Source organism: Lonchura striata, chromosome 15 (genome assembly GCF_050655825.1).
Source record: "Lonchura striata isolate lonStrDom1 chromosome 15, ASM5065582v1, whole genome shotgun sequence".
In the NCBI taxonomy this organism is placed as follows: domain Eukaryota; kingdom Metazoa; phylum Chordata; class Aves; order Passeriformes; family Estrildidae; genus Lonchura; species Lonchura striata.
Window position 1 is genome coordinate 14,981,081 of NC_140717.1, and position 20,359 is coordinate 15,001,439.

The 20,359-nt window shown below is 46.7% G+C and overlaps 1 protein-coding gene across 32 annotated transcripts in view; it reads right to left on the reverse strand.

Annotated features, from left to right (window-relative positions):
* The window catches only part of NCOR2 (nuclear receptor corepressor 2), a 227,989-nt gene that overhangs the window by 177,505 nt on the left and 30,125 nt on the right, over window positions 1–20,359 (reverse strand). For 3 of the 32 annotated variants that reach the window (XM_085593373.1, XM_085593355.1, XM_085593361.1), the window contains exon 1: window positions 7,637–20,359. This exon is cut by the window's right edge. The exons of 26 other annotated variants lie outside the window; for them this stretch is intronic. The gene's annotated coding sequence lies outside the window, so the exon portion shown is untranslated. 3 more of the 32 variants (XM_085593369.1, XM_021532791.4, XM_085593360.1) reach the window with 1 other exon arrangement.

Genomic DNA, 20,359 nt, shown 5'->3' on the forward strand with positions numbered 1-20,359 from the left:
CTAGCAGCATCCCCACATCACCTCCTGCATCTTTAGCAGCCACCCTCTTAACTTCAAAATAAATAAATAAAGCGAGGCCACACAGCCTTAAAACCAATCTGGAAATGAAATGGAAAGCCTGTAATTATTTCTCAATGCTCCTGCCAGTCTCAGCCTATAAACACAGTGGATTACATAAGTCCACCCCTCCTGTTTTGAAGCCAAAAGTATGAGCTTTTCCTCCAGCTCTGGCAGCAAGTAATAATTCCTCGTCGGCATGGCAACGCTGGCTGGCTTCCAGCAGACAATGGGCGAGTTGAAATACTGCTACGGCCTTTTTATAGCTTAGCTCTGAAAAACCTCTAAAATATTAGCTATCTGATGGCTAACCCAACTTGACAACCTCTCCTCCTTTAACTATTTCCTTCCTGCAGCACCAGCAGGAATTGCCCAGAATGGTCCAGGGTCACCGGGCGGTGGAGCAGGGGATGCTCCTCTGCCCAGGGACAGCAACCGTTTCCCATCTACTGGATTTGTTGATTTGTCACAGACACAGCATCTGCAGTAAGTGCCACAACCCCATCTGGGTGTTTCTGGGGTTATTTCAGTCTGTTACTCAGCAGGTACATTTGCTGTGCTCATTGGCTCCAGCGAGCTGCGTGCGAGCTTCTCCTCCAGCTCGCCTGGCCCGAGAGAAAACAGACCACGAAATAACACTTTGTGCATGTGCTTCTGTCACTGCCCTCCCGGGCGAGCTGTGAGCAGGCTGGAGGGGCTCTGGGTGTGACATGCAGAGCTGCAGGGAAGCAAGATGCTTCACAAATCCTCCCTCAGCAAATACTGGGAGAAGTCCTGTGTCCTTTTGGGATAGCACTGCAGGGATGTCCTGGAGAACCAGCTGCACTCAAGATGCCCTGTGCCCCTGTGGCATGTAGGGCAACCTGCCCATACAGTTGGGGCTTATTCTGAAGTTGAACGAGTTAAAAGGAGTAACACATCCCAGCAAGACTGAGAAACAGCAGCAAAACTCAAACAGAAGAGGAACAGACTCTCAAGCCATCATTAGTGTCAGTGGTGTAGGAAGACTGATGAAGTTAAGGAGCCTTATGAATCCTACTGAAATGAGCAGCTAACACACACACAACAGCCCCCAAGATCATGTGAAGTTAATATTTACCCTGACTCCACACACACACACTCTGTCCAGGATGACCCCACCATCTCCACACCCTGACCACCCGAAGGCCAGCAGGTCCCAGTTGCATTTACACCCCTGAGCATGAGCTCAGCGAGTGCCACTGCTGGCTCACTGCAGCCCTGAGGAAAACTCACCCCAAGGGCTGGGAGATCCTCTGCAATTTGCTGAATTTTGCAAGTTAGCAAATAAGCAAAGAAAACAATAGAAATTAAAGGGAAAAGTAAAGAACAGCAGAGCCAAGGCCACCACAAAAAACACAGCTAACTCCATTCTCAATGCTCAGTTCTCAAAACAGCACTGCCAATGTTCACAATCCAGCTCCATTTCTGGCAAGGATGCTGGGAAACCCAAAGGCTCCTGCTCTGCACTGGTGGCTCTCCATGGCCAGCCCACTGCCCCCGTGACCGCCAGGAAAGACTTGAATGCACAACCCCTGGGAGTCTTTAACACTCAAAACCAGAAGGGAAAAAAAAAATTAGAACATTTCTTTCTAAATCTCATTACATTGCAGAGCATGATTATGATTTTCTAATGTGTAGAGGTGATAACACTGCTTGGAGCTCTAGTTCAATTAATTACTTTCTGGGAATAAACATACCAGGAGAGACTAAATGCAAACCATAAAGGTTCCTTGGTACATGTCAGGCTCACAGCTGCTCAGCCTTTGATACAAGGATACAATTCCTAATGCCACAGAAGAGCCTAATTCCCACAGTAAAAAAAAAAAAAATCATCTTAGCACAAACCAGGATGCAGCACGCCCTGGCAGATGCTGGTTCCTGTACCAAAGTGTGCAAGATGGCCAAGAGCAGCAGCTGTTGCTGCTGATAATTAAATACATGTTATGCTACCACAGAGCCAAGCAGAGCCACACACAAGGGCAGAGAAAACCAGACCTGTCATGGAGCATCCACCTGAATCCATGAGCTCAGAATGGGCTGAAGAAGTTAAGAGGTGCCAACCTTAAATCTCTTAATGTTGTTTTATTCTAATGAGGACTCAGGGTCACACGACTGGAACACTTGTGTTTTCTAGGTGAGAATAATAATTTAGTCTCTTTTTAATGGCAAACTTTCTGGGTTTCACCCCAGTAGGTAACAGGTGAATGAGCCACAGAGAACCCTAAGAACTTCCATGGGGATGGGACTCAGCCCTGCTCTGCTGAATGCCAGACACAGCTCTGTCTCTTGCTCCTCTATTCCAGTGAAACCTCACAACACCTTCCAGAGCAGGCTGCATTTGATCCCAGTCTCCTGCCCCTTCCCCCAAAACTTCCATCCCAATTTGCTACTACCAAGAGAACATGACTCTCCCCAGCCTAAAGAAAAACCCCAAACTATTAGGGAAAACCAAAGCTGATACTTCCTCCCGTGTGTAACACACCACGTGCCTGCAAAGACAGCACCTTAAGGTGAGCATCAGGAGCCACAAGAAAAAGAAAATAGTAAAGTCAGGGCTGAAACATCTGGAGAAACCTTATTGTTCTTACACAGACCAAGTTGTGTTCTCTGGGTAAGGAACACCCAGCCCCACCATGACCCCAGACACAGGGATGGATGATGCAAGAGGAGGAATAACAACTGCAAAACCCCGCTGAAACTTTAAAATGGCATCACACTACACACGCTCTTCCAGCTTAAACCCTTAATTAAACAGACTATTCTTTATGGTGCTGGAGCCACTCCAACTCCCATTGTTAAATTTAAAATAAAACCCCAAAACCCCACAGCATCTGTAAGACATTAGAACATTCAATACCAACTTCTTTATTCAGCTTTAAGACATCATTTAATAATTTTCCCCCTCAAATCCCAAATCTAAGGATTTAAAGGAAATAACCACCACCACCTCTTACACAATCTTGTTTGGTTGGGTTTTTTTTTAAATGATCCTTCTGCAATAATATCCTTGACCTTTAACAATTCCAGACCCATTAGGTGTGTGCTCAATCATGTACAGCCTCTGGACAGACTGCATGGCCAGGGCACATTCAGGATGAAGCAGACTCTGCAGCCTGAAAGCCAGCTCCAAATACAATCCATTCATGCACAGGGACAAAACAAGAAGGCAGATTTGACCATAGAAAATCACTGGGAGCACAAGAAAAATACATTAGAAAATCAATTTTGATCACTGCTAATAAAGCTGGAAACACAAGCCAGAACCTTGTTGTTATAATCTCCATTATTCCAAGGTGGGTCTTCACTTCTGCTCTCCCTGGAGAAGGAGCCACTTGCAGCCACTTCCAGCTCCTGTACCCCCCTCAGGTGGTTCCCATGGCCTGGAAAATTCATGTTCAGCCATGCCAGACATGGTGACTTTTCTGACAGGACTGGGAGAAGAACTTGGGCTGAATACCAATGGGGAACCTCTGTTCACCCATTCACTGCAGGGAGAGCAGGATTACAAGCTGAAATATCACCCATTAGCAACCTCTGAAAACATGCTGGCAGGCCCTGCCAAACCTCCAGGTTCTATAAAGCTCCTACAACTTTAACAGCACTGCTGATATTCCTCCTGTAACCAGTTCCACAGCCTCTGGAATAGTCTGAGGTGTCAGGTGGAAGAGCAGATGACCCAAAGATCAGCAAAGTGCCCAAGGTGCACCTTGGCTCCATGAGCAGCCTGCCCAGGTGGGGATACCAGATCAGGGACTGGTTCCCACCATCAAACAGCCAAGCCTACACACCAGAGTCAACTGCAAGGCTCTTTGATCTCTGCTCAGGTGATAACATCTTACCTGGGCCACATCCTCGGGCACTCCTGCCTGCTTGCTCACAGCAACTCTGCTCTGCCAAAAACATGAAAAGGGCAGCAAGGGTTGCAGAAAATCCCAGTAAGTTCTCTCAAGCAGTTCCCACAGTTAATTAAACTGTTCAATCATGCATGCTTTAAAGTCCATGAAATTAAAAAAAAAAAAAATCCCCAGAAAAAAGTACAAAAGCTGGACAATTGGTGGAAGCAGGTTTGTTTGATCAACTCTCCTCCACCTGCCAAGCACTTCTGTGGCCACAGTAAAAAATCCTTCAGGCAGCTCAGTCCTGTGTGCTGATCCTACCCTGCAGCTCCAATCTCCTACACCCACAGCCGCGTGGCCAGGGCCAAACCATCCCTGTGCTCCACAAGCCAGAGCCTCCAAAAAACACATCCACCCCAGATACAACTGCACACTGGGCACACCTGTCTCCACCAGAGCCTAGAGCAGAGAAAAAGCTTTGCAAGGGCCAAGCCACATCCTTCAGAACAGGCTCCAACGTCAGAAAATTCTGTTAACACAGGCAAAACAAAGGAAGCATGTGGCACGTACGAAGGAACCAAAGGATGTTGGATGAGGAACACAAAGAAAGGAGGAGGTGGAAAAAGACAACTCATTCAAGGATCTGTGCAAAAACAAGCTGACATTACTAGGCAATGCCTCTCCAACTGGATCAAGAAGTCCAGTAGCACAGCATACCCTGCAGACAGTAGAGAAAGGAAAAAAAAAATCCAACAAATCAGAGTAGGGAAGAAGCTCATCACATCTTTTAGTGAAACAAAGTAGAAGGGAATGAAAACCAAACCAAGAATCTGATCCCAAGCCGTGCTCCACTGCAGTAAGAGTCTTCTGTGAGTTCTGGACCACGTCCTTGGCAAAGGCACTGCCTAGGCAATTTAAAAAAATAACTTTAAAGCATCAAAAACTAGACCTCTGAAAGATACAACAATACAGTGTGCAGAGCCCTGAGGATCTTCCTAACACCTGGGAGAGAGCTGCAGACATGTAAGAGGCCACATGGACAAACAGATCCTGAAAGCAAAGCAAGAACATGGTGAAGGTACTCAACAGTGAAGTTGTAAAACAGAGCAAACTCCTCAAAGATCAAAAAAACCAGCTAGCTCAGATGGGATGTGGAACCAGAAGGAAAGATCAGTGGAAAGACAAATCACTCCTGTGCAAGCCAAGAAGTCAGGGAGAAACTGGAGGACAAGTGTTCAGCCACTGACTGGCTGCACTCACAGGGGCTTTGAAACATGGCTGGAACCTATGAAAAGCTTGTTTTTTAACTCAGGAATGGGTAACTTCATAGCCATCCAACCACCACACCAGTCCTCTTCCAGAGGATTCAACATTTCTGGATTTTCAGCCTGAAACAGAAATACCCTGTCAAGAAATAAAATAAGTCCAAATAAAAAAAGCTAAACAAGAGGGCTGTACCCAGGCCATGCAACTCAGCTGCTTCCCAAACACACACCACTGTTATCTGTTTATTCTCAGCTGGAGCTTCCCCCCCACGTCCACCTCCTCCCTCCTTTCACTTACAAACTGATATGCCATTTAAGATCTCCTATCTGCTGGCTCTGCCCACTGCATCCTCAGCATTTAAAATAAGCTGTGACAAGCTGGGTAAGCCCAGGCACTATGAATACTGCAGAGCCGAGTGGCTGAGGGGTATTGCAGTCTAGTCATATGCTTCAATATTTTGTCCCCAAGAACTCGGCCAATCCATTTAGCAATGGAGCAGGATTCTAATAATAGACACAAGGATACACAGGAGATAAATGTACACAAGACAAAAATAAATCCCAGCCTTGTTATAATTTTAATACGGGAGCTAAACTGGGAAGCGATAAATGAAGACTGTTGCCACAATTGAGTCAAGAGGAAAATTTAACTCCCAACAGCCCAAGAGTGAACACATTCAAAACTGGATGGGAATTTTCAGGAAGTTGGATGAGCATTAATCCTAAAGTAAGTTTTTCATTATTTCAAACTACACCAAAACCCCCGACACTTTAAAGAAGCAGACTTTAAACAACCGTGCATGTTCTCAGTCATCGAGCGGTGGGGCCACCATCCATCTCAAAAAGTTGCTCTCAGCTCTCTGTAAGTGGTTTAGCTCCACAGCAGCTCATTCTAATCTCAGTCAGTGATCTCAAATTGAAGCTCTAATTCACGCATATGCATCTATAAACTCCTACATACATTTTTCCTTTATGAGCTTTAGCCTGTCTTCACTCTACATGGTTAACCGCGCTCCCCCACAGCCCTGCGTTTGCTTTAGAAAACAACCTCTGGTGTTTATGAGATTAACTATTTCCCCATGGAAATTATCTGAGGGATAACTCTTCCCTTCCCACAGGAATACCCAGAAGAGCCTCAAAGATTTCACAACCTTAAGCCCTGTGTCATCACGAGTTATACTTCTGCATACACAAACATCTGTGTGATCAAACGAGGAGGCAGAGCAGGGGCTGTGGGCCAATGCGATGCTCTGATCTGACCCCTGCCCAGATGTCTCCAGCCCAAGGTTTCACCCAGCAGCTCTCAGACACTCCCCAAGCCTCCAGACAGGGGAAACCACCATGTTCTTCAGCAATCTGCCCCAGCATTCACCACCCTACCTGTCCATCCAGCCCCTCCTAAGGTGCTCCAGCTCTGCATGGAAGTGGCTTTGTGGCTGGCCACGGTGGGGCCTCTCACAGGGCAGCTGCAGGGGGACTCCAAACAGTCCTGGCAGTCCTCCCATCTGATTTCCCCCAAGCTCTGGCTCTGCAGCTCAACATGCACAGGATCATTACCCAGGAGTGATGCAAGATGACCCAGAGCAGATCTTCAACCACATTCAAGCCCATCCTCTGCTGAGTGACAACTGCTTGGTCCTCCTCCTACTCCCTTACCAGCCATCCCTGCCCATGGCTTCAAAGCTCATTAAAAGGCTGAGCATCCTCCTTCAGGTGACTCCCAGACTGCAAGGAAATCCATACTGGTAGTGAAGTAAGATTGGACCAGGCTAAATTTCACTGCATGTTTATCTCTGCTCAAATCATCCCACTAAAAAGGAGAAAACAGTCATGTTCCAGATGGGAGAGACTTTTTATAGCAAGCCATGGATATCTGGCACGCTTTACTGAAGGTCTTTCATCATGCACACAAGGTATAATGCTATCTAGTAATCTGAGGAAACATCCATGGGATTTTCAACCTCCTCTAGAAATTGAGATTCAACAGGAAACCACAAATACACCACGCAATTAATTTTTCTTTACCAAATGTTTCCAGTCATGTCGCAATTTTAACAGTAAGCAAACTATTTGGGTTCTTTCCAGATCTTGTGCAACAATGTTCCTCATTTTTCATTTTATTTTTTAAAGAATCTGGCTGAGATTTTTTTTAGAGGAGAGTTTAAAACAAGTTAGGAAGTCCGCGTGAACAGATCATACTCTCCCTGTTAAATACTTACACACCACCACCCCCCCAAAGTTTCCGTACCACACAGCAGAGGTTTTGTACAAACAAAGTAAAGACTTTTCCCAGCTAAAAATATAGCAAGCAGCCTAAGAAACAAGAGCAGAACAACATCTCTACCGACACAGGCAATGCTGAGCTATCTGAACCACATAAATAAAAGTCTCATTCAAACATTCCCCCACTCCCCTCCCAACACCATTCCAGGAGAACAAAGAAACATTAAGTCTTACTTTCCTGGTGTATATTTGATCAGACCTTCTGTTAACACAATATGACAACAGCAATGAAGGGAAGAATATCACAGCTAAACAACCGTCTACCATTCCCCTTCCTTCTGCCGAGTCCGTGCTGACGCAAGGATGGAGCAGCTGCTGTCTGTTTTTAAACAGCTCCATATTTCATAAGAAGCTGCTGATTTCTGAAAGGACAGAAAACCCAGCCAACGGCTTACAAAATAAGAACCAAATTAAAGCAATTCAGGACACACTATTTAAACGTCGTGTCCGTTTGCTCAGCCTCCCTCCAGCGCACCACCGCAGCTGAAATTCCTAAGACATGTCTGTCCTCTGTCTCAGCCTGCTCCGTTATCACCACAAGCACAACTTTTTAAGTATTCATCTAGCACAGAGCAGAGGACAATGGAAAATGCCTCCCACAGCTCTAGATAAAACAAATGCTTGAAATATGGGAGAAAACAAACTTGTGTCCAGCTTGATGCAATCACAGAAACAACTTCACTGAACTCTCCCCTAGCTGTGTGTTCTGCTGCTGAGGGACTACTAACAACAAACCAACATTTGGGGTGGAAAGAGTCTCCTTGAAGGACATAGCCACGTCTCAAACTTTTGAAAACTTACCCAAAAAAATACAGCTATTGATATTAATTTATATTTAATCACAGATGTATCAAGTTTCTGGGAAGCTCCTCATCACCACCAAAATTCCACATTTGGAGCTTCCTAAAAATCTACACCACAGCATACAGGTCACTGCGTATTAGGACCTGAAAAGAAAGAAGCTTAGAGTTTTTCTGTTCTCACTCTGGCTGTTAAAAGCAGTGGGCTATACCAGGCGAGTCCCTCCCGAGGGGCTCCAGACACCCGCTGTCTCCTTTCTAGTTAATAGCTGCTGTAAGAATACTGCTTTTTTGGCTGTTTGTGTCATGTTGATTAGCTTAGATAAGGGCTTGGGGAAGGAGCAGGGAGAAGAAGAGAGCATGTAGGGGGAGGAGGATTTAAAGAGAAAAAAAAATGCTTTAATCTGCTCTGATAATTAGCAGGTCATGCTGAAAATGATCAGCATCCCTTTAACGCAACTGCGCATGAAATGTGCAGAGCCCTGCTCAGGTCACTGCACCCATGCAAATCACTTCGTTATATCCCTCACTGCACCCTGTGGTTTACTGAACTCCTGTGCCTTCAGAAGGACTCCAGCCAAAATCCTTCTACTTCCACACTCCCACGTGGGACATGGGGGTCACAAGGGTCTCCTGGTGCTGCTCTGTCCCAGGGACGCTGGGCATGGAGGTGCCAAGGACTACCTGAAGTTCAATCAAGGACTAACAAAAAGTTGGCCAAAGACCTCCACATTCTCTGATGAAACAGCACAGGGGAAGCACTCGCCATTCCTGGAGAAAAAGTGGTGGCACGATCCTCTTGTTCATCACCTGGAGGTTTTCCTAGAGAAACCATCAACAAGGAAGAATCAGACTGCCCTGAACGTGACAAAAACCTTCTGTCATTCATCACCTATAGCTGCTGTCCCAGGCACCTCCCTGCAGACCATTTATTGCTTCATGCAGAACAATCTCCGTGCCCAAAACACACTGCCAGCTGTGGGTGCCCAGGAGCACAGCTCCTGCATCAGGCAAGCTTGGCTACTACACTGAAGACACCATCTGGGACTCAGCACATAAATCCTGGTGCAAAATTAACAGTGGGGCAGAGGGGAAATTTAAAAAAGCAGCAACAGAGCTCTGGTCATTTGGGCTGTCCCTCTTCCCCACACCTTTCATCTTCAGAAAAGTCAGGAGTCATCTCCTGAAGGCCAGGACCAGTTCTGCTGGAGCAGAGGCCCTTTAATAGACCTGCCCTTCTCAAAAGGAGGTGAAAAGATGATAATGACAATGACAATTCTTCCTCTGATGTACTCAAATCCTTCTATTAAGGACACATTACCTCAAAGGTCAGTAATTGCCAGCCAGAGCCAGCTCTGCCTTGACAACCCATCTTCAAAATGCACTGAGTGCCTGACTGTGCCTAGGACAGGGAGAGGCTGCCCTCAACGTGCTGTCTGGAGAGAGGAGAATTCCCTTTGGTGGCTGTGATGGCTGCATTTTCTCAAGTGTCTTGAATTTCAGCAGCTTTTCCTCACTTCAGAACTGTTCTTCTGCCTCAGCTTAATGTTTATCCCCAAAGTGACACACACCTTCAAAGTGCTGAGGTTTGAAAGAAGCCCAGAAGGATGAAGATGAAGAGATTATTTTCAAATAAAGAAATGGGCTAAGTCATTGTGCCCAGAGTTAGCAGACGTGCCATCCTGCTTTGTGGAAACAGAAGCAATTGCCAGGTACCACAGGGATGGGAAAGAATAGGGAACAGCCCCAACAAGGAGATCAGTGGAGCACAGGGACCAAGGAAACAGCACTAAGGCTGGCCTAGGAGCAAAACAGAAATCCTCTGCAGGAATATAAAAAGTCATCATATAAACAGCAGAGACTTATCACCCAAACTGCCTCCACACATCTCAGCAAAACAGAAAACAGCAACACTGCAATGGTCACAAGAGCATCAGGGGGGAGGCAAAGCAAACTGAAGTGTAAAACACAGCCCCCCGTGGTACCAGCATTCACCTGGGAAATGGGAAGCTTCAGCCAAGAGGGCAGTGTGGAGTTCCTCAATGACAAACCTACAGCAATTATTAGAAAGGCATCATCCATACATAATTTTGAATTTAATTTAATTAGGCACCCTGCTAACTTCATTACTTATTTAACTGGACTGCTCATTCAATTTACATTACTACTGTTCCAGATAACTGCTCCGGGCCCCATGCACTGGGAAATGCACATTTGGGAATGCTGCAGCCCCAAGTCACAATTGGAAACGCTGCAGCCCTAAGCCCACCCCCTGACACTCAGCATTTCTCCTGGGACAACAGCACTGACCATGTCTAAGGTTTTATTTTTCTACCTGCATGCAAGGAAGTCTAGAAGAACTCAAAGTGTTAAAGAAAAATAGACAAAGAATCCCAGGTAAACCCCCCAGATTTATCATTTTTAATGCTTGTGTACACCAGTCAAAGCATCAGCCTCCTACACAGTTGCCAGATTCTTCTTTTTCACCTAAAGAAGTACATAAAAATAATACACCATGGGGCCTGGGGGAATATATATCAGAGCACTTCGCTCACCACCCAAGAGCATCTTTATAAAACCTCTCCAGAACACGACACATCAGGTCAGGACAGAAATCAGGAAAGGTCTCACGCAAGCAACTGCTCGTGCCACACTGCTGGGCCGGGCAGGTCAGCAGCCTGGAGCCAAACCTTTCACACCAAATCAAAGCCAGAACGGAGGATCCAGCTCCCCAAAGCCTCACTGGTCAGTGTGTGCTGCCTCCTGCCCACTGCTTCAGACAGTCACAGCCCTCCTGTCTGGCAGCTCTGCCTGCCCTCGCCAGCTGCTCAGACACAGCAGAATTTTCCCAGGCAACTTCAGGAGTCTCCTTGGAGAACGGAGTCCAAAGCCTCCATTCCCTGCCTGATCACAAGGGATGCAGCAGCATGGCTGTGAAATGGAAAAGAGGCAACAGCACCTCAAGCAGATTCCTGAAACAGCCTGAAGTATGCAGGAATCCAGCCTTAGACTGCAAGGTCTGTCTCAGAAAACTCATACACATTTAACAAGATCCCTGACTGACAGGAGAGTGTGACACGGTACAGATACCAGCCTCAAATTAGGCAATCCTCTGTTGTGTTTGAATTGTTTTTTTTTTTTTCTTTAATTCCTTCAGCTCAACATTTCTTATTTAAATCAAACTGCTCTGAGAATTCTGGCCATCCATTTAAAAAAAATATGTGAACAAAAAGCTGGAGAGAAACACAAAGCCAGGAACACCCCAGGACAGCCACCCACTCCTTGTGCAACAGCCCTGTTAGCAGGGAGGTGTTGCTCACCACAGTGCCTGCACAGCCTGCAACAAGCATTATTACTTCAGACAGCATCTTCAAGACACTTGTGACATCCATTTTTCACTCTCCAAATCAACTCCAGACTCAAAAATAATTTAAGAACTCAAGAGTTCAATGTAATTTGCTGCAATCAATGCACAAGCCCTGTATGAAGCATCAGAAGTTTAGAAGAGCGCAGACCAATCCTCACCTGGCATTTTGGAATCTGCTACCTCAATGGAAAAGATACAGACCCAGTGGTAGTGAATTTTTGATGTTACCTGGTAAACAAAAGGACTAAAATCATCTCTACAAAGATCAACAATTCTATGATGAAACCAACACATAGTCAACAGCAGTAATACCTCAGTCACTACAAAACCTTCAAGGAGAACCAGCATCAGAGGTGATGAGTTTTCCAGCTACCTCCCATAAAAATGAGCTCACAACCCCCCTCTGATCTTGTCTTCAAGAAGTTCAAAATGAGGCCTCTCACCAAGGCAATCTAGTATTTGGTTTCATCAGCATGCAAGTGCAGCACAGACCATTTGCCTGTTCCTTGTGAAAATAAAGTTACAAAATTATCTGCACAGCATTGGGTGAAGTGTAAGCATTACAGTTCCCATCCATGGGGAAGGAGACTGACAGTCCCAAAGCCATCTCTGCTGGTCTGTCCTTGCAGAGTGGTGGCAGGGGCAAATCAGTGCATCAGAAGGACCAGGCTTTGCTGTCTGGCAAGGCTGAAGTGGCAATATCAGCATTGTTTCAGTCTTCACAAGGGGAAGGGATCACATGGACTCCATTGAAATACAGGATCCTGGCAATTCTCATTTCCTACGGCAAACATTTCTCAGGGGCCTCCTCCAACCTCCTCCAGCAGGAAGAGGGGAACTTCTAACACCTAATCCTTGACATTTAAGAAAGTGAAGCTTCAGCCATCAAGCTGACATGCAGCAGGGAATGCAGCTAACAGGTATACAGTTGCAGGCTCCCAGACTGTGGATTTCAATTTACAGTTTAAAAAAGAAGAGAGGAAACTAACATACAAAAACAATCAGCTTTATCTGGGCTATTTATCACACAAGCCATGTGGCCACACCATAATGTGAACAACTGTGTGGATTATGCATTTTTCCTCCACTCGCAGTGTCCAAGACATGCTCACATCTGGAATCCTTCATGTTTTAAATGCTACTTCTGCCTTCTCCCTGGTGCCAAAATGCCCTGAGCAAGCAGCACACCCATGGGGGAGGAAGGGAGCAGCAGAAGAATCAGTAAGGTACCAAACACCTCGGGTATCATGATGAACACAGTAGGTAGCTTGAGGAGCAGATGTCCACCAGCAGCCTGTAGGCAGAGTTGCTGTAGTTCACAAGAAGATCACACTATGTGGAAGTTGCTGTTCTCCTGTGGCTAACAATAAAAAGCAAAGTCACCCTTCTCCTAAATAAATCCAACGTTTGTTATTTCTGTTCCTTTGTTTGCTATGTAGAGCTCTAAAGCCAAGCAGGAACATTTCCTGCCCAGCCAATGCCATTCACTTACACCTTACCAACCCAGGCTTGCACCTGGACTTTTATACGACACAGGATTTGCAACAAGTTTCACAGGCAACCCCTGAGGCACACAGCACTCCACAAAGACCCAAAAAATGCCTTACAAGTCCTCTCCAAGGCTGCCCCAGCTTGGCTGCTGCCATTTGAGGTCCTTTTAAAGCAAGAACTTTGTAATGCATCTCTCTGGCTGCTCTGGGAGACAGCACTAAAACACAAAGCCACACAGTGCTCATGCTAATGTTTCCATCTGCTCAGAGCCTGGGTTTCTTTAAGGACAAAATAAAACCAAGCGTGTCATGATGATCCTGTGCACAGACACTTGGGTGCCTCAATCCTTTTGGGCATCTCCAGAGATTTTCTAAGTGCCCCAAGGACACACACATGAACATCTAAAGGGAGATGCGTGTCAAGAGGTCCAGCAGCAGGTCTGTAAGAGATGTCTGCCCTAAGAACTCAAGACAGAAGGCCATGGGAAAGCCCTCTGCCTTCAGTCACACGTGGGCTGAGCCTCCCAACAGTCTCACTCACACAGCCTGCCCCTTGCCTTTGCTCCAGTTACCCCAGCTAAGACTGGGGTGACCCCAGCTAGCCTTTCACTCTTTGCTTTCAATGTCCAGCCTTCAAAGAAACCTGACCCAAAGTCCAGCGAGGTTAAGGGACAGGCACACGCTGACGTCAGTGAGGTCCCTGGATAAGGTCACTGCAGTGTTTGCCTTATCTTGACACTGGCACTGCCTGGAAGCCAAGGAACAAAGTTAACACTGATCACAGGTTTGCTGTCTTTGCCTCCAGCCTCCCTCCTGCACACACCCCTGGCAGGGCTCAGCAAGAGGGCACTGGTATTAGAAAGCTTTTTCAGCATCCATCTGATGATTTCACCATCCGTGTGGATTTCTCCACATCAAGCAACCCACATGGCCAGACTCAGAAGTCAAATACCAAAGGCAAGACAACAGACTGTGGGGAAAACTGCACACAAAATGTTGGCACACATTTCATCTCGAGGGCCAAAGTGCCAAAATCAAGTCCCTAAAACACTTGGGTTCCGCAGAGGTTCAAGGTTTACTCCCAGCATTGTCTACCAGAAACAGCAGACGTGACCTCCTTTGAACACAGCACAAAACATTGGGACTCACAGTCCCAAATATTTGCCTCATAAGGCCAGAGGTTGCAGTGACGTTCTTTATCTTGAAAGTTTCATTCTACCTAAGGCAATTTTTGGGCTGCACTCCAGAGACATTTGCCTTCTGCATCAGCTTACCCTGCCAGAGACACCAGGAACCCAGTTATTCATCAATCCCTTAGGTGAAAAAAAAAATTACATCATTACTAAAGTCAGCTCTTTGATAGAGACTCCCTGAAGATCCTCACGTGACAAGAGACGGGAGCTCAGAGACAAACACTCCTCTGCTCCCATGCCAGAACACCTGTTTATTTCTATGCCAAATTCCGATGGCTCAAAAAAAAAAAAAAAATTATAAGCCATCTTTCTCCCTTGCTTCTTTTGAAGATGATGGATGCATCTGGTGGGAAGCTGAGCAGCACACAAACAGGCCTTTTCAACACCCCCACAGCCCACAAGCAAGACACGCAAAGCAGTCTCTAACAAAGATCAGGTCCTCATAAGACCTGAAATATGAAGGGATCATACAGAACAGCAGTTCTGAGTATTTGTGTACTAAAGCTACTTTTCTACAGCAGCCAAAAAAGCCAGAGAGCCTGAGGCAGTCCCAGGCAGGACGTGCAGGCTCAGAGTGAATGTTCACACCAACCAACAGGGAAAGAGAGTGAATTACCCTCCTCCCCTGTTAATAAACACAGCTCAGCACAGAGGCTGCAGCTCCCCAGGCCTGTGTAACCTGCCCCAGGCTGTGGAAAAGGATGATGGGTCACTGGGTGTTAGCACAGCCTACACCCGAGTTTGCAGAGCCTTTACACCACACAGGAGGCACAGCCAAGGCAGTCTGGGGCTCACATGGGGCTCTGCTAAATCCCCCACCAGCAACCTGGATGTCAGAAGTTTCAGGCATTTCTCAGAAGGAAGTGCCTTGCTGAGAGCAGCATTACTGGCCACTCCAGGAGCCTTAATCAGAGTTTTAAGCCACTGCCATCAGTAAAGGTCTACGACTGCCCAGAGACCAGGACAACGTGGCAGCAACCACTGAACATCCACCAGTAACCACAGCACCAAGAAAGACAAGAGGTGCACAGCTTCACCCAGCCCTCAGTCCATCTGTGACATCCCAAAAGAACTGCGTGGTCATTCTACCCAAGCTCAGCAATTCCTAGAGCAGAGCCTGAGGAACAGCAGCACGTTACCAAGCCACGGAACTCCACTTTTGGATTGTTCACAGCATCGCAGCAACCGAGCACGCCTTCACCAAGAGAGGCTGCCAAGCTCTGCCCACGCCGGGGCTGGACGCTCCTCAGCAAAGCCCAACACAGCCCAACCAAGAGAAGGTCACCGAGGGGAGGGCAGGAGCTCTGCAGAAAATGGAAGGCATTGTTGGGAAAGCAGCAGGAATGTGGCACAAAGGTAACTGCTACAGCCTAGGGCCGCCAGATGAAAGCAGGATCAATACTCCACTATGTTGTTTAACCCGTTTATTAGGGGGGAGGTGGAGATAAATGAGTATTTGAGTTGCCAAAGGGTACACTTTCACCCCAATCTGAGTCAGCCAGAGCCGAGTTCCTGCCCAGCAACACCATCTCAGCCAAGCGATTTCAGCCTTACAGTTCACTTAACCACAGAATACAAAGAGCCAGTAACCCAGCAGTCGATAATGGAATAAACTATAGGTCAGTGACCAGGAGAAAACACACCATTTAAAATTATTCCAATATTGACAGGCACAGGAAACAGGCCTGTATATTTATTTATTTGTTTTAACCAGCCTATCTGCTCAGAGGCAGCGCTGAGCCAGCTGCTAAAATTACAAGGTTAGATTCTCAAAATTTGTGGGTGAACTGCATGATGCCAGCACATTCTTACAGCCTCCAAAGCACAGCACTGGCAAGCAGGACTGAGTGCACATGTGATCAGCCCCAGCACAGCATGCACACACTTGCTTACCAGAACATCAGCAGGGTTAGGGGGTACCTGAGCACCAAGCACAGCTCTGCCAAGCTGCCTCTGAGAGCCTGGCCTGTAGCCAAAAGGGAGAGCACAAACTGATTCAAAACACTCAGCCAGGAGCCCAGCCAGGCTCATTTATAGCTCCATTTCCTCTCAAGGCTGCTTTTCCCTGGAAAATGCTGCAATGTCAATTTTCACCTTAGGATTAAAGATCACTGGGGCTCTGTAGCAGCTGAAAGCACCCAGAAAAACCCTTTTCCCCTCCCAAGTCTAAGGAGCACTTCTTCTATTACACATGAGCAAAGTGAGGAGGAGGAGGTGACACCAACTACTGCACAAGCACCAAGGAGGGAACATTTCAGCTGAAGTTCACATGGCACCACAAATCAAACCAACTTCCCCAAAATGGAACAAGACAATGTGAGTTTGGCAGGGCAGTTCAGACAAGCAGTAGGCATTGCTCCTGGCCAGCCTCTTGCTCCACTGAGTAAAGCAAAACCAGCTGCACCATGAGCACCAAGCAGAGCTTCGAGCCTGCAATACCAAAGAAGAATTCGGTAGGACCCGATGCTCACACCCCAGCACACAAGTAAGATTAAATTACAATTACAGTTAAATTTTAACACATTCAGACACACAGTGTCAATTCCAATTCCTCCTATTTGCAAAGCTGGCCAACCTTCCCACACTGAACCAGATCCAGAGTGCTCTTCATCCGTGCTGGCACCATCAGAGCCACGGCTCCCTGTGCTAACCAACCTGCCCAGGCTGAGACAGGCAGTGCCAGCACTGTGGCACCACAGCATCATTTCTCAACAGCAGCGAAGGGAATGCAAAGCCAAGACTGATGACTTTTCCAGTAGAGTACCAAGGAAATAAATTACACTGTTTCCAAAACCCGTTTTTCCTCAAAAATACTTGCTTACCAGAGGGGAAAGACTTCAAGGTTGAATTTAGTGCTCAGGAAAAAGCCTGGATTAAGAACCCCAGAGAGCACTTGCTCTGTTTTTCCTCCAGCAGAAGTGAAATAGAGCTGCAAATCCCAGCCAGGCAGATCTCCTGAGCACCACTGAGGGGCAAGTGACCAACAGGATGGGCCACCACAGAGTTCAGCTTCCCATGCCAGCCTCCCCTTGGCATCCTTCTCACCACTGCGATTCCCAGCAGCAGGAGAAGCACCTGTCCATGAACAGCTGGACTCCTGCCACCCTGTGCCAGGAGACAGCTCTGGCTGCCCACTGCCAGCCCCGAGCCTGGCAGATCCCGTGGCTGTCTGCTTCCCTCCAGAGCAGGATGAGAAAGCACAGCCTTTGTTCAGTGTCTGCTCCTTCCTCTCATCTGCCTGGGGAAATAACCAGCAGGTAAACAACCCCCAGCATCTGTTTACCAACAAAGAAAACCCTCATCACTCAGCTTTTATTTCTTTACTTCTCTTGTTGTTGTTGTGGGGATTTTTTGTTTGTTTTAATTCCAGTAAGTAACAAAGCCCTAATCCAGCTCAATAAAGCACTGCAGAGCCTGGCTCAGCTCACTTTGGCTAGAGGCAGATCAATAGCTTTCTTATATCTCTCTGCTCTGCCTGGGAGGGAAAAGGGGCCACTTCTTTCCCAGCCAAGACATCTGCACAACTCATCTATGTGCTGTGAGCCAGGACCCCTCACAGGGAGAGCTGAAAAGAGATGAAAGAGAGCTTTGGCACAGCAGAGCCATCTCCTCTCACCCTCATCTCTGCTGGCACTGCCAGTGCGTTTTATGTGGGAAAGTTTTCGAGTTTTGGCCTCCCAGTCACCATCAGTTCTGCACTGGTTAGTTACTCACAGTGGGGTGGGGTGGGAGAAGGGGAAAATGTCCCTTGGAGCAGATGTTCAGACACTCCAGGTAGGACTGCACAGGCCTCCTGTGCTACCCAGGCAGCTGCTGACAGAACTCATTATTCTGCACATCCATAAGCTTAAAAAATGAGCACCAGAGGCAGTGAGGAAAAAGGATACAGGAAAGCCAGCCCTGGAGTCAGGAATGCCTCAGTGGAAATCCATCAGTCCCCAAAGCCTCCCTGAAGGTCATGATGGGTGGCTGCTGTTTCTTTGGGGAAGAGAGTGCAATCCAAAAAAGCACCTGTGCAAACATCCCTGGGCTGGGGAGCTTTGACTTTTTGAAGTGAAATGAGCCTGGACCAACCTTTCACCTCCACCCATGAGCCATCCCTGGGCTGCCACCATGTTGGTCCAGGAAAAGCCAGCTCCACACAGCATGCTCAGTCCTGCAGAGGAAGGGAGCTGACTTCACAAGATCAGTCACCAGCTACCCCAGCAGTAAAGCATAAACCCCACAGCTTTAAAATAACAATTCACATCAACCCATATTCCAAACATGAACAAAGCTCTGTCAATTGCATTAGGCTCTGCCTTATCCATCATGTTTACAAGACATGTGAATGCTTTCTAAAGAGCAGATGCTTTTCAAGTTTAATAATTCAACCATTTAGAACTGAGCACTGAAAGACTCTGCACGCGAAGAAATAAATGTATGCACAACAGAAGCCTTTGCTGATTTTCAACTTTCTTCCTTTAAACAGAAACAACCAAGAATGTCAGAAATATTTGCTTGTGAAGAAATGACTGACAAGGAGGATGTCTAATAAATGGAAAGCATTTGAAGAAGGAAAAACAAAAACAAGATGACCCTCAAACATATTCTTGCGGGACAACTTCTGAAAACCACATGAATAAGTAATACAGGCTTCCCTTGAAACAGCAAGAGCACAAGCTTCAATGGCCAACGTCACCAGGACTCGATCTCTGCTGCAGATCAAATGCCACACAGCAGGAAACAGCTGACACACAGCTCAGCCCAATTCTATACAGTGCCCTTTGCATACAGGGCCTCCTCTTTAATGCATCTTCAGCTCTGCTCTCTTTGCTGGCAACCAGCCCCTTCTGCCCCTTGAAGGAAAAAAAGGCAAAGCTGGGTTTGTGCACTCTGCCACGCAGCCCAAGGGAACACGGAGCTGGCAGGGCTCAGGGTGTCTAACCTGTGCTCCCTCTGCACTGATGCTCAGCAGCACAGGCACAAGATGGAAAGCCACAGAACACCCCACGGCTAATCTCAGCTCTGATAACATCTTCCTGGAACATGTCACTTAAGGTCTTCAAACCTCAACTTCTCTATCTGTTAAAAAAGAAAAAAAAAACCAACAAAAAAACAACCCAGCAAAAAAAAAAAAAAAACTTTGCCAGTGCAAGGGCTAAATGGAAAACACCCATAAAAAAGATTTTCCAGGTGTGCCCTGCACTCTTTGTACTCGCTGTTATCAGGGCTCAGACTGAATTGTTCAGAGCCTGAACTGTTTGCATTACCTGGTGAAAACAGTGCAGTCTGTTGCTAATGCTCAGTGCACGGTATTTCTTACACACCCATCTCATCATCTCAGTCATTCACACCGTGACTAGTTCTTTTACATGTACTTACCGCATTATCACTACAGAGAAATGACTGCAGGGGACAAATTAATTACCTATGCAAAGCAGGCTGAGAATAGTCAGCAACATACTGTACCACTGAAATGCTAGACAAAGCCTCAAACAGAACTTCCCTCATGTGGAGGATTATAGGCTCTACCCACAAAGGACTCAAGTGTCTTGCCTTATCTTTTTTCCATTTAAAAGGAAAGCGACTTCCCTGAAAACCTGATAGAAACGCGCCTTTACAGAACAAATGTAAATGTATTAAAACACACTTATCAGCAGTAGGCTTGAGGGGAGGCAAAAACATACTTCTCCTGCTGCCTAGATATTCTAAGATGCTTTTAATTAAATTATAGAACATCATTAGCTAATTAAATATTCTGGTCCATCATTACACATCCCTACACCTCCTGCTGCCTTGCACACCCCCACAGTCTATGACAGAATTGGTCAAGCTGGAAGGGACCAGAGCAAACCATCTGCTCCAACCTCCCTGTTGAAGCAGGGTGATTCTGAAGACCATGGGACAGGATTGCATCCAGACAGTTCTTGAATACCTCCAGTGAAAGAGATTCCACAACCTCCCTAGAGGACCAGCTCCAGCATGTGGTCATTCACACAGTAAAGAAGTTCTTTCCTCACATTTAGGTGTGCATCATTTTCTGTTCTGTTGGTTGGCACCATCAA